This window comes from Wyeomyia smithii, chromosome 2 (genome assembly GCF_029784165.1).
Source record: "Wyeomyia smithii strain HCP4-BCI-WySm-NY-G18 chromosome 2, ASM2978416v1, whole genome shotgun sequence".
Lineage (NCBI taxonomy): Eukaryota > Metazoa > Arthropoda > Insecta > Diptera > Culicidae > Wyeomyia > Wyeomyia smithii.
In genome coordinates, this window is record NC_073695.1 from 189,960,942 (window position 1) to 189,976,874 (window position 15,933).

Here is a 15,933-nt window from a genome sequence, read left to right on the forward strand (position 1 = left end):
TTAGAGAACAGAGAGTATTCTGCGCCTTTTTTGCTACAAACTGTTTTACACATCTCATTTCACGTATACTTTAACATTGTATTTTTTTCCTTTCTCGAATCAATTTAGAGACCACCAACAATACATTTACTATCTAATTTATCTGATAAAAAATCAACCAGTTCAGCTATTGCCGTAGAGGTTACACACTCTTCTCTGAATCCCTATTGAAAATTTTACAGGACATTAAATTTATTCCGAAAATGGCTAATCGTAATCACTCAAAAATTTTGCTTGCTACTGACAATGTGAAAATGAGTCGGTAGTTACATGGATCAGACGCATCAAATTAAAACACTGGAATGACTCTAGCTGTTTGCAAACCATCAGGATATTTCTCATTCCGCAGCATTTTATTGAAAAGTCTTTGGAAATCACCGATAATACGTGAAATTGTTTCAATTACAGGGTGTCACCGTGAAAGTGATACACTTTATCTATACCATAAAATTAAAAAGGATGAATATTTCTTTTCTGATTTTTTTATTATCATGGTAGAGTTGTTAAGTTACAGTTAAGTCAGTTCAATTGAAATCTTTCGCCTTTGCTTCCGATTACGGTCTGCAAACGCTTCTCCCGTTTTATTTGCTGGAATATCACGAAGATATGCTTCATACACACGATCATTCTGCTGGTTCAAAACAGCCTCCAACAATTTTACATCTGAAAGAATTATGTTGTGAGCCGCGTGCGTCTTCAGTAGCAATCTAGTAACCCTGTCGACAATATTTCTGCGAGAGAAACCGTGAAGCATTTGCGTTATGAAAGCTTTGTATACAAGGTCATTTTTGATAGTTTTATGCTCATTTCTGCAAAATATTATTATAAACATGTGTCGTAATCAGTTACAGGGTGGTCTTCCGAAGCGAAAAGAGGTACTCTAATATGTGTATCACTTTCACGGTGACACCCTGTACGTGCAAAAAATTCCATTTTCTGCTCTGATTACGCTCAAAATCGCTATAGTTGGTCTTTATAGAAGAACTTTAGACCAATATTTTTGTTTGGCCCTCAGGGCGACACTTTCTAGAAACGAGTGGCCAAAAATCGATGTGTTTTTTTTAAATCTACAATTTTCAAAAAATTTGTAACTTTTGAGTCGTTTAACCAATTCCGAATATTGTGGCATCAAATTGAAGGTAATTAGTGAGCTTTTTACGGAAAAATACTAAACTCTATTTTAAATATTTTTCCATTCTGGTGAGTTCGAAATCCAAGAGATCCTGTCGTTCATGTTTCTTCTGATTTCTCAGAAACTTTTTCATAGAAAATGTCAATTTTTTCGCAGATATAAGGTATTAATACTGTTATCGTCAGGGAGATAAATGATGCCCTAGAGCTTTAATTTCTTGCATGATGGTTCTTTGTATTGCAGAGAATCTTCCTGCAAAAGATTAGTTCGCTAAGATTTTATTAACCTCCCAGACGATAATAGGACAAACATGACGGTAAAAAACGGATACCTTTTTTTTATTAATTTTAATATTTAATATCGACCATGAGCACCATGCTTGTTTAGGCCGTTACAAATTCCACCTCCCCTCCCCCTTCGCAAATCTTGAATATTGAAGGGGAATATAAAAAAGCTCAAACCGTTTTGTTCATTTCATTGGTTTTCCGACAGCATAAATGCTTAATTTAGCAACAAACAAGTCAGGTGGCAGCGAGAGTGTCGTTGAAAGGCAAGCGAAATAAATAATAATAATAATAAAGTGTTATTTTTCAACATTTATTTGAGTACAAGTTACAAACGTCATAATTTGCGCACAAACTTTGATCAAAGATATTTCTTTTTTTTGCCTTTCTCCTAGAAAGGTATAGCAATCACTTGCAGAACCGAAAGTATAAAAGTGCTCCAAAGGGCCGAATTGCATATATCACTCGACTCAGCTCGACGAGCTGAGCATTTTCTGTATGTATGTGTGTATGTATGTGTGTGTGTGTGTATGTGTGTGTATGTGCAGATTTTTTATTCTCACTCACTTTTCTCAGAGAGGGCTGAACCGATTTTCATGAAATTAATTGCAAATGAATGGTCTTGTTGTCCAATAAGACCCTATTGAATTTCATTGTAATCGGATTCTTAGTTTAGAGGTTATGTATCAAAATGGGAAAATCATAAAACATCATTATCTCACAAACCACACAACCGATTTGAACAAAATTGATTTCAAATGAACGGGATTCCCGAAAAACCCTTAACTTTTGAATTTTAACATGGGGTTGGGGTTCAAAAGTTATGAAAAGAAACGTGTTCTAAAGACTGTTTAATCTCACTCATGTTTCTCAGAGATGGCTGGACCGATTTTCAAAAAATCAGTGTCAAATGGAAGGTCTAGTTGCCCCATAAGACCCTATTGATTTGTTTTGCAATCGGACTATTACTTTTCTGTTCATGTTTATGTTCAAAAATGTGAAATCCAGCTATGAAAAGGAACGTATTCCGAAGACTACTTGGACTCACTCACTTTTCTCAAAGATGGTTGACCCGATTTCCACAAAATTAGTGTCAAATAAAAAGTCTAGCTGCCTCATAACACCTTATTGTATTTCAATGTAATGGGTCTGTTACTTTGTCTGTAATGTATCAAAAGATGAAAATCACGAAACTTCATTATCTCAGAAACTACACAACCGGTTTGATCAATATTATTATCAGATGAGCGGGCTAGTTAAGGGTTAACTGATGAATTATGATTGACGACGTGGTTTCAAATTTTGGCTGCCCTATACGTTCCCATTTCATTTGATTATTATCGAACTTAAGCAACCGTTATATATTAAATTGTTAAAAAAACGAAAGTCTATTATCTCAAAGATTACACGACTTAATTTAACATAACTAGTGTCATACGAACGAGTCATCTCACAAACTTACAAATAACAAACTTCATAACAATTTGAGCTGTGGCTCAAAAGTTATGGGAAGAAAAGAAATTCAAAGACTATTTAAAACTATACCTGCTTTGATCGATATATGTGGCCTCAACATAAATTTAATGTGGTATCGTACTATTTGAACGTTCCAAATTCATTAATTCCTTGCGATGTGTTAAAAATCTGCAAATGCACGACGAATCGGTCATAAGATATGATCAGAGTCAAATAACAAATCGTTTGACATGATTGGTTATATCGAAGAGACAACATTCTCGACTTTTGGCTTCTGTACATCGCCTTAATTCTGAATATATTCATATTGGGTGGTATTCGGTCATTTTCAGCAGATTTTCTAGCATCAATCTGACACCGGAAATACCCATATTGGGAGGTATTTAGTTATTTTGGTTGTTTTACAGAAAATAAAAGTGATCGTCTTTAAATTCAAAATGGTGTCCAAGGTCAAAGTTTGGTTTCTATGCATCATCTCGATTACGAAAATATACATATTGAGCATTATTCGGTCATTTTCTACTGTTTCTTAGAAGTTGCAATTTAGCAATTTAAAATGGCGCATCAGGTCAATTGTTAGCTACATGCATCATTCTGGTTCCAGAGATACTTATATTGTTTATTTTAGGCTGTTTTTCCCAAACCATCAGTCACCATTTTGGATTTCAAAATGGTATTTAAGATAATTTCTGGCATCTGTGCGTCATTCTGGTTGAAAAAAAAAAACATTTTGGGTGTTATTCGATCATTTTCGGCTGTTTCCCAGAAACCGGAAGTCGCCAACCTAGAATCCAAAATGGGGTCTGTGGTCGATTTCAGCTGCTGTGTATCATTCTATCCGGAGATACTCATGTTAGACGGAAATCAGCCAATTTTATCTTCTGTCCATCTCGGTTGGACAGTTACTCACTCGGTTCGGAGATACTCATATTTAATGGGAATCGTCCATTTCAGACCGTTTTCCATAAACCGGAAATTGCCATCTTACAATTCAAAATGTTGTCTGAAGTCGATTTGTGGCTCCAGTGCATCATTACGGTTCCGGAAATACCCATATTGGGTGGTATTTGCTCGTTTGTCACTGTTTTCCCGAAACCGGAAGTCGCCATTTTGGATTTCATAATGACATTTGAAGACAATTCCGATCGATTTTAGCTCCTGAGTATCATTCTAGATCCGGATATTATTATATTGGGTGGAAATCAGCGAGAAGACTCGCCTTAATGATTTCGAAAAGTATTCCAAATCTAGTACATTTGATGTACCGCAAGGAAGTGTTTTGAGGTCCATGTTGTTTTTCATTTATATCAATGACATGGAGCGAGTTTTACGGTTTGGCTTAATTGCTGATGGCACTGTTTTGCCCATTGCAGCTAAAATTCAAACGATTTCGAAGCCATAGTAAATAAAGATTTGCATATCGCCTCAAACTGATTGAATGTTTGACGAACGGCTCACTATTGAATTTGACTAGCAATACTGCTGCAGCATGCTGCTGTTGCAAATTCAATCATGTGACAAGAAATGATATCATGTTAAATTTATCTTGGAGGTTTCTCCGAATTTTTGCTCATAAAAAATTACACTTTGAAGCTTACTTCCACGCGAAATTTTTTCTCATTCTTAAGCAAGTGTGCAATAGCAGCATGCTGTAGCAGTGTTGCTGGAAAAAATTAAATGGTGAGCCGTTCGTCAGACATTCAATTAGTTTGGGATGAATAACTTTTTCTACAAGCATCGTAGCGCCTTACGGTCTTCAGAAGAGTTCTTTCCAGAAAAATTTCCTACAAATATCATGTATCGATATATTTTTAGGAGTCAACAGGACATCTCTAGGGAATAAGTTTTGAAAAAGTGAATTTTTCCATATCAAATCGTATGGAAACTTTAAAAATCGGGTGCAAAAATATAGTTCCACCGATCGATCTGAAACTGCATGGGAGCGAAAAAATAACACCATCGCTTTTTTCCCATATAACCGTGTCCCAGTCTACTGATCACGTCGAGGAATTACACTATTACAGGCGTGATTAATAATGAATAGTTAAATTCTCTAGTGTCACAGAGATAAAGTCTGTAAAAAAAGGTATTTTTTTTCAATTCGATGCCCAAAAAAACGTCCAACAGTAAAGGCCATTTAATAGCACTGTATTTTTCATATAAAGTCTGTTTTGTAGACGAGTTTACCGATTCTTAAAAAATAATGTAAATATTGTTTTTTTTTTGTCTTCTAATTTATTAGACTCATACGTTATTATGTTCATTGATAATTATGTAATTTTGGTTCAAAATAATCTCAATATAGGTATCATACATATCGATTACTATAGTATTTTTAGGATTATCTTTCCAATTTTTTCTATAATACACCGCAAAGTATATTCACTTCTAATAATTTCTTCACTTTGTCATCCTATGAACCCGGCAACGCCGCGAACCGTAGAGATATGAACAGAACTGGAAGAATAATCTCAGTTCGTCAGAAGACGAAGCCTGCGGAAACAAACCGAGAAACCAGCAAACGGAACAGCAGATTTAATCAAATCGAATTAATAATCTCAAACAAAAGAAACGTTAACCTAATTAAATTCAAAAGACCAACCTAAAGACCCCAGCCGCACGTCCCACAGCACAGCAGAGTCCCGCTGGAATCATCTCATTAGCTGAACAAGATCGCCTATCAATGAGCGCTTCCACCTTCGCTGAAGCAAAAAACGAAAAAAAAAATAAAAAAAGTTACACACCAAACTGCCCACCACCGGGGCCGGTCTAGCCGAAAGAGAGCAACCAGGCAGAGAAGGAAGAGAAAAGGCTCAAACGACTTGACTGTTGCTCGATGTTGCCTTTGGCGAAAACGGCCACAGCATCATCTTGTTATCGCCGCCGTTGCTACTCCACACTGCCGTCGCCCGGTATAGTTCACTTTCCACGGAATTTAAGCCTGCCTGCTTGCCCGGTCCCGCTGGCCCACCTACCCTCGGTGAGAACCACTGCTCCAAGATCGCCGGGTGCTGATATCATAAATTTCCCTCCAATTCTTCATTCTTTTGTTTGTTTTTCTTCCACCAAGCCCCGCACTTTGCCCGTCAGCGCTCGGATGCCACGGGTTCGCGATTTCGTAAGCACATCTGCCGTTCTTTTCCTGCGCTCTCTTCGTATTCGCCATGGAAGGATCCGCTGAAGCAAGATGATTCGCAATTTTATGTAGCCCTCGCGTCGCTGGCAGGCATCCACAATGGGTCTCGGTTGGCCAGTCCCGTGATGCACTGTGGGATTGGTTACCCTTTTCACCGTTCACCGTTCACGTTAAATTCTTCGTCGTTTGTCACTACTTTCAAGAACGACAAACCCACTGTGAACGTACTTCAACAAATCGAAACTCATTTACTAAGAATAAGAAGGACTAAGCGACGAAAGATAGTTAACTTGCGCGTTGCATTTCGTCCCAATCGAACGGGACGTTCCCGGTGGGGGCAGGAGGTTTTTCGAAGAAAATTAATTAATTTCCAAAACCGCTCACGAACTTGACTCGAGTCCTTGATCAATCTCCTGTCGTGTTCTCGGGAACGCGTGAACTGCACTGCTGCATCAGACGATGTTAATTAACAACTCCAACTTTCCGCCATCGGCGTAAATTCACAAAAAAAAATCGTGCACAGCGTACCTCCGCCTTCTCACCATATCGGGAAGTAAAAAATCAATATTTAAACAAACAAAGTGATAACACAGCACAGAGCAGCTCGACAAATAATTACACTTTGCTCCCGAATCATTGCCCAAATGATTGGTTTCCCGTCTGGCTGCCCCATGTGTGTGTGTGTCTTGACGCTAACTAACGAACCTGAAAATTACCATCCCTCGCCCGCTGCCAAAGTGAAATCAGGTTTGACGAACCCCGGAGTCGAAATGGTCGGGAGTTAATCACACACGCTTCGAAGAGAAACAAAAGAACATAGTAAATCCCCCGTCGCTCGCCACCTCACCGCATCCGCAGGACGCGCCACAAACTTACGATCGAAAATTGATTCCCCCCAAACGAGCGTACGAACGAACAACACGCATCGGAGATTGCAATCCGAGCAACTCGGCAGCAGTTAGGAGGTAATTTGACTAAATATGCAAATTAGCTTCCCCTGAACCTCGCTCTCGCAGTTAGCATAAGTACAGCACAGAGAAGCACTGCTGCTGACTGGCCGAGTTACTGACTCGTGGGGAAACGAGTTTGGCGCTCCGGTTTGCAGGAAGCCGAAAAATAGTGTTTTTTTTTCGGATGAAATACAAACTTTGTAGCCAATTTTCTCGCAGTTCACCCGCGCAAACAACTGCGCGCGAAAAGTAATTTGCTAAAGTGACCAATTGGCAGTGCGGAGCGTTGGCCTGCCTGGTTAGTTGTGGTTATTTTTTTTGTTTGTTTCATTTACCGCGATGCTAAATTACCTCATTGACTTTGAATCGTGCACAGAAGCCAACGCAGCGCAGCAGATGCTAATGTGACGAGATTTCAAGGAACGAAATAACGGGATGCGAGCGTTGAATTGTTGTGATTGATATGGAAATTGAATGCAGTATCTTCTTAGGTGTTAAAAAAAGCAGGCTTATCGTTTCCGCAACTTTTAGGCCATAAAAGTTGTGAGAAAATTAGAAAAACTGTTATCGGATTAATCTAACTAACAATGACAGCTAAATTGAACAATTTTTTACGTATACAAACGGTTCTTCAAATTAAATTTAACAACAAACTTTCTTAAGAAACTAAAAAACATCTAATTATTTATATTAAAAACAGAAGATTTGAGATACTTATTCTGCCCTGAAGGCATATCAAGTTAATTCTTCAGTAGACTAAAGTAAATAAAATAAAATAAAAAAAATTTAAAAAAATTATCAAAATTGTCATAGCAGTTCATATAAGCACTGATGATGGTTGTATGTAGCAACCGAAATATGTATTCGACCTTTTGGTAGCAGAATTAAATAGAAACATAACATATTCTCAATATTCAAAATTGTTATAATTACCAAAATATTGAAAATACCAAGATTAACAAAACTTTTAATGACAAATAAAAAAAACATAATAAGGTGACAAAAATGATAAACATGGTAAAATAAACAAAAGTAATAAAAATGATACCAATGAAAAAAAGACGATACTGATAAAAATGACAGAAATGAAAATATAATAAATTCTAATATTATGAAAATCCAAAATAGCAGCAAAAATTACAAAATTTACATCAAAAAAAGATATTCTGGAAATATTAAATATCATATGACATAAAAGATATAAATAACGAAAAATTTAATCGGACAAAATTACAAAAATTAAAAGAAAAACATAAGCTATAAAAAAAACTAGAAATGCAAAAATGGTTCACCGTGTTGCCATCAATGTTGTTAGTCCCGCTCGTAAGCAGCGTGAGGTTCTCGTTGCTACCGCTATCACACACTAAAGCTATCACACACTAAGCTAATTCTCCACTCAAGCTATTTCTCGTTCTTTTTCGCTTTCTTTTTTGCTCGCATTCGCGCTCTCGAGATCATATGCACACATTCCCGTCTACTCTCCTCGTGTGTACCTACATCCCTACTCACGAAAACGACCAGCCGAAGACAATTGTTTCAAGATGCTTTGCGATGGTTGCAGAGGGATGAAAAATAATAGGGTATCGGACTACGGTTTGCTTCGGCTGGTTTTGCATGAGCATGCTGTAAAAAAACTTGCCAAAGCAGTCCGATACCCTACACGTTGCGAAACTTCACATACTCTTCGCCCAACTGTCGGCTGTCAGTGCATGAAGCAAAACCGGGAAGAAAGCATTTTCGTTTCCGAACACAGTTTTTCAAGCACTCGTTCTAGTCGAGTAATTTTAGTCGAATACTCCTACTCGCAAGCAGGAACTCGCGTACTCTTTTGCAGTCGATGAGTAGCAATACAAAAGAGTTTTTGCGTATCGGTGCGCGCTTGCTGCTACTCAGGAGAATGCATGAAGAATGAAGAGTATCTCGAAAGCGTGTGTGCAAAAGACTAAGATATGTCTCGTTTGCTTTTCGCTCGCTTTACGACGCTGGTTATTATAATAAACATGATAAAAACTAACGAAAAAGCAATAACAAAAATGACTATAGGTAACAGAAATGGCAGGTGTCAAGCAATAACGAAAAATTATCGTTGGCGTTGACATAGTTGGCGTAATGAACATGATAAAAACTGACAAAAAACAACAACAACAACTAAATAGGTAGCAAACGGTAAGCGCCAAGCAATGACAAATCGAAAAAATTACGAAACTGACGAACAAGTGATAAAAAGACAAAAATGACAAAAGAGATGAAAGGGACAAACATGATAAAACAAACTGACAAACAAGTGATTAAAAGATAAAAATGACAAAAACGATAAAAATGTTGAAAAAGACAAAAAGAAAATAAAAACAAAAATGACATAGAACACAAGAATTGTAAAAAATTACAATAATTACAAGTAAGGGGCTATCCACATACCACGTGGACAGATTTTAAACGATTTTAACCACCCCCCCCTCTCGTGGACAACTGCTCATATAAATTCTAAAAAATTTGTATGGACCGTGGACATTACACATACCCCCCCCCCCCCAAAGTTGTCCACGTGGTATGTGGATGGCCCCTTATCACGAAATTACAAGTAATTACAAAAAAGCAGCAACAAAAAAGACTAACAAGATAAAAATATCGTCTATGAGTAATGTTTTAAAGGGACGTAAGTATTTTCGTACTTACTTTATTACAATCCCTGTAGCTTTGAAACCCTCGGTTCTGTAATGAAACTGTTTAAGAAAAATTTGTAAAGAAAAAAAAATAGTTAAAAAGGTTGTGCATGAGACACGACCGCGAGGTTAACGTAGAATTACAACTGCCTGTCTACCTGATGGCAAGCTAATGAATTTCAGTATCTATTTTCTTTTTTTAAAATGATTGGTTACCTTGGAGAGCAAGAATACAATACGCGAGTGGTACAAAAACAATCACTACTTCAATTTAATTATTTCCGGAGGGAGGGGGGGGGGGTCTAAGAAGCGCCATTGGTGTGTCACAATAACGACGCCCAGCAATTAAATTTAGTATCTTGTCATTGCGGGGTGCCATTTGCATATGACGGGGGATGATTCTCGTTAGCCTGTTAACAGTATTTGAAAAACTACGTAAAAATACGAGAATGAAAGAAAAGGCCATGATTAACAAACAACATGAAAAAAATGAAAATGACAAAAATGATAAACATGATAGAAATGACAAAAGTATTAAAAATGCTACAAATGAAAAAACAATATAAATGATGATCCAAAAGTTTCAGAGATAAAAACTATTTAAAAAAAAAATTTAAATTCGGAAAAGTAATAAAAATTACAAATCTTATGACGAAAAAAAAAACAATTTAAAAAATTATTGAATATCAAATGAAACAAATGATACAAAAGACAGAAAATGAAATCGGACAAAATTACAACAATTTCAAAACAAATAAATATATTTAAAAAAAAATACAAAAACCATAGTTGGCGTAATAAACATGATAAGAACTGACAAAAAGCAACAACAACAAAAATGACATAGGTAGCAAACGGTAGGTACCAAGCAATGACAAATCGAAAAAATTACCAAACTGACGAACAAGTGATAAAAAGACAAAAATGACAAAAAAGATGAAAAAAACAAATATGAAAAAAAACAAAAATTACATAAAACACAAGTTTGTATTCTTAAAAAAAACACAGAAAAATCACAGGAGAGTTGTTTGCAAAGCCACTACCGCAAGGTTGAAATAGAATACTTTTACAAGAAAGATAGCTTTGAAAATATACTCGATTAGGGTTCATCTATTCAATGGTGTGAAGCGGTATATTTTTCCGTATACTTTTCGTATATTATTACATGTGTATGAAGGTCGAAATTCTGCTGTGATGTCAAACTATAACCGTCTTCTTCAAGACGTTACATCCTTGTTAATGAAGTGTTGTGAGTTTTCTGAAACAGACTCAGCATGGTGAGCAGAACGTGCCGAACTTTTCTGTTTGAAATCGGATTTGTTTCGTATATACCGCTTGTTAACAGTATTAATTAATCGTAATAAGCATCACACTGCTTCAAACTTTAGTTGCAGTTTATTAATAACCATTCATTTTGCTCTTCCAAAAACATTGAGTAGCCTTGAAAAAGGCCGATTGCTTCAATTGCAATTTTCATTCAATTCTTGCAAAAATGCTTCGTGGTCAGATATACCCGCTGCAACTGCTACGCTATCCGTAGCCATGCCACAGTTGTGGTCGCTATACGCGGCCATTGGTATCCGCTGCCCCTGCATCAGCTGGCCCAGCTGATATCGTTGCTGAGATCCGCTGCAACTAGTGCGCTATCCATTGCTATGCCACAGCTGTGGCCGCTATCCGCTATCGCTGGTATCCACTGCACTGCTACTGCTGCTGCTAAGGGATGACTGCTGTTGTCGCTATCTAGAACTATTATGAGCGGCCTCGGCTGAAACAGGCTCTTTTATAGGCCAACTAGCATATTTTATATTGCAAGGTATATGACTCTGTCGACCGTGCTTGGAAAACAATCATATAACGACCAATCAGAGGTCGTTTTGACAAGGGTTGATTGTTTTCAATAGTACAATAGTTTGAATTATAAAATCACAATTATCTTCATTTGGGAAGAATCTTAAAAGATTTTCCAATCTATTGCTGCAAGAACGAAGGAAATCCATCGAATACTAACCGATTTATTAGCATTTGAAATTGGACATATGTTTCACTTTTTCGGTTTTAGATTTTCATTTCACATCCCTATGTAGCCGAACTTCCTGAGAGAAGTATTCTACTTCAAAAAAATAAATGACAATAATTACGAAAAAATGACAAAAAAGCAGCAACTAACTTCCAACATAAAAGAGCTGTGTATGAGTTAAGTTTTAAAAGGACATGAAAGAACAATCTGTAGGGGGAAAATGTAGTTGAAGGGGCTGTATATGAGACACGACCGTAAGGTTAACATAAAATTACGACAGTCTGTCTGCCTGATGTGAGGCAAATTATTTCAGTAGTATTTCTCTTTCAATTTTCTCTCTTTTTCAAAATGATTAGCAACCTTGGAAAGCAAGATAAGATACGCGAGTGGCAGGAAAAAAATAACTACTTTAATTTTATTATTTAAGGGGAGCTAAGTAGCGTCATTGGTGTATCACAAATAGTGACAATCGGCAATTTAATTTAATTTCTTGTCATTGCGGATTGTCACTATGACGTGGGATGAGTCTCGTTCGCTTGTTAGCAGTATTATCGGCACACTTTCGGTAAATTTTCTGCTCGTAGCGTTGTATACCAGGCTTTCGAAGGTAACTCTCAGTGAAGGAGGAGCCTCCTAGACTAGGAAATGACATAGAAACTACTCGTCGCAAAATCGTTTACCAGTAGTTTGAATACTTTAGCATCAGCAGCGTTGGGGAAGAAAGGTTTAGTTTGATTTAGATTGGGACTAGGCATTTCGCCTGCTATTTGGCTTTGTTTTCAGCTGTGATTCAACGGAATATGCGATCAACAGTACGCTTCACAGGAAGCATCACAAAATCACAATTTTCGCCTTTTTGTAGACGCATTGCTAATTTTGCAACCGTTTACTGCAGGAATAAAACATGCATTTGAAAGTGAATGATGTTCGTTTAAAATTTATGAAAAGAATTGGAGGATGAGTTTTCACAGCATGTACGCATTCCGAATATTTATTAGATTTTTTCCAATTGTTGACAGTCTATGTCAGTTAGTATGTTTTAAACTGCCATCCTCCTTTAATAAGCGGTCGAATGTGATCTAATTATTTCTATCATATTTTCCTACTTCTATACTCGTTTCGTCCACCTCATATTGGATACTAGTTGAATTACGAAATCTCATAACATATTTCTATTATTTATCACTGCAAAACTATAGCAGTAATCATTGCAGGATTCCACACATGCTTTGAGCAACAGCATATTAGGGAATGGTTCCTTAGAATTCATTTAGATAAAACTAGATGAAATAAGTGCAATTTTGAAAGGTACCTTTCTCAACAAAACAGGGACTTGAACTGCCGAAATTTATTTCATATAACGGCACACCTGCCGAAAATTGATCTTGTTTATTTTCTGCTCAACTATCTTCCATTCAAGTGCAGAAATTGGCATGCAAGTATCGTTCGGCGACGTCTGCTGCGGCTGAACAATTGCTCTTCTCAGCAATGCAATCGCTGTCACATTACAAATGTGCAAAATATTTGCATTACAGTTTACCATATTGACGCCCGAATCTTTCCGAAATATGAATGAGCCATTTTTCTCGTGCTAATCTATGATTTGCATTCATATGATAATTGGATGGGAGGACAGTAACCTCGCTGTTCCAGAATCCGCAATCTTTCGTCTCGCATCGCAAAAGATCCACCAAATGATGCACTGCTCACGGACGGCAATCCACCAAAATATGTTATAATGAATTGCACAATCAGCAGCCAGTGAAACAAAAATTACTTCATTCCAATATACAAGTTACCTCTGCAACTAAAATAAAAACTTCGATGAGCGGAAACACTAGCCCACCAGGCAGAGAGAAACACGAGCAACGAACACCTCGCCTCTCGCGCACACCCGGATAATTTCAAACAACAATATAAATACATCATTTGCGCCTTTATCTTTCGGGTTATTTGCTTTATTTGCAAACAACAAGAGCAAATGAAAATAATAATTACACGCCACTCATCACCACCTCGTTTCGCTAACTTGACGGACGGGTTATTCCCTTCCATTCAGTACTCTCCAGACGCGGCGCGGCACACGGATATTCGCGGGATTCCTTTTCACACTGCGTTCGCTACGCGCGTCTGTACCCTTCGTCCGCGCCGGTCGTCCACCCGGGTGCTGCACGGTGTGAGCGGCGTAAGCCAAATCTGGATGCTGGGCAAGGTGATTCTCGAGATGGAGCGTACACCTGCGCGTACTCGTTGCCTTTGGTTTTTGATTTTTTGGTACACACAGCGAAAATTAGTCGAGACGGATTGAATCTATGATCCGTGGAGATATTTTACTTCTGTGCATACTGAAGCAAAACTTTTCAACGCCTTTCAGAGTTGCAGTTTTTTGCTCATCGTTCTGAGACAGTAACACAGCTGCATTTGGACGGAAACTTTTTTTTCCGTCCATGCAAAGTTTCTGAAGTAAAGCTGCGAATATTGATGAAGCGCCGTGGTGAAAAGTGCACAGAACAGAAGCAACGTCGAAAGTTGTGGAAGAGGACTCACTTTGATGGAACACAGAACGTATTTATAACTTGAAGTGGTTCGGGATGACCGTTTCAACTGCCTGCTGTTCTACGCCACCGGTCAGTGTGACTTGCTCATTTGCAACTCCAACGAAGCGTGTGAAAATAAAACGGAAAAAATTCAAATCAATCGAACATGTTTGATGTCTCTTTTCGGTGCTAACGAATTCGCAACTTTTTATTTTTGCATCATATTATTTCTTTTTTCAGTCCGTCTGTCACGTTAATCACGCGTCAATTCGGCAAGCGCCCGGGTGACAAACGACCTCTCACTGTGCGCGTCCGGCGAATTTTTGAAACTTAATCCTTCATTCTTCCGTCACTCCCAGAAATCGAAAGATACAAGAGCAAAAAATATGGCTTTAAACAAATAAAAAGACAGAAATCACTACATGAGCAGCCAGCCCGATGCCAGCGGGGCTGATAACAAATGAGCCACATTTCTCATCGCGACAGAACACTTCAAAACAGATCGTGTACGCTCGTAAAGCATCAGCCTCGATCGATAGAACACGCAGCTCGACATGCCTTCTTCAAGGCCCAATATGGCTGGGACCAAGGTGGAAGTCGTAAAATTGAAGCCAAAGAAAAAGGGAAAATGGAAGATCATAAACGTGTATACATTTTCGACCCCTGCAGGGTTGTACAGTGCAAGAGTAATCGAGCAGCCAACGTTGCGCTGAAGGTGCATGCATTACCAATTGCGTCTCGGCCAAGCGATGGTACGCTTCTTGTTTCGTTTGCCTCTTGTCCGGTTCTACTCTTCCCACTCAGTTTTCCCCGCTTCGCGTCCTCTACTACCCGGCCGCGTCCCTAGTGCTGGTCATTTGAGGGTCGCTCGTATTCCCTACAAGGTCTCTAAGTAGGACGCTGAGTTGTAAGAGGTGATCGTTGCAAGGTACAATTGATCAGTCATTATTTTTGAAGGGCAAATTTTAACTAGGTTCAATTTGATTCTTTCCGAGTGTGTGTGGGTGAAAATTTTCATCATAATGCAAAACAAAATGTTTGTGATAGTAATAAAAGTTCAATATAGCATTATCATAAATAAAACATGTTGATCGTTGTTTTTCTACATTTTGTTTAACATAAAACGCCCAGTAAACAAAATCAAACTGATTACTGATTCACAAAGAAAATGGTTAGTCGTAAAGTTTACAGTTTCCTACTGCTCGGAAAGCGTGCAATGTACGTCAGAAAAGTAAATAAAACAAGACAAGACGATGATGAAATCAGATATCCTTAAACGCTTTTTCTTCCTGCTTTTTCGATCTGTTCTTCATTTCCATCGCTGTATGGTTGTGCCTGTGCGTGGCTCAGCTGAGACGCGGTTAACAGGCGTAAAGAAACATCAGTTAGAGGAGAGCGAAAGAAGAAACAAAAATGAACAACAAGCATGTCGTGTTTTTCGAGCGACTCAGACATCGGACCCGGTCAAATCTCCCAGACTCGGGGAATGAATTGTACTGTTTGGCAACACGAAAAGCCAAAACGATCGCCACCTTGGCGGCCTCCCGCTGCTCATGCCCAGAAACTTTACCGTTCGAATTCGAGCGCTCGATGCTGCTGCTGCTGCTGTTGGACAGTTTGCATTCCTACAATCTTCATCAACACGGGGCACGCCAGACATCTTTACTTTGCTTAGGCCATCAACCAGAGATACATT

At 38.2% G+C, this 15,933-nt stretch overlaps 1 protein-coding gene across 1 annotated transcript in view; it reads left to right on the forward strand.

Annotated features, from left to right (window-relative positions):
- LOC129720973 (frizzled-2) overlaps nucleotides 1-15,933 on the forward strand; it is a 75,835-nt gene that overhangs the window by 11,819 nt on the left and 48,083 nt on the right. The window lies entirely within an intron of this gene.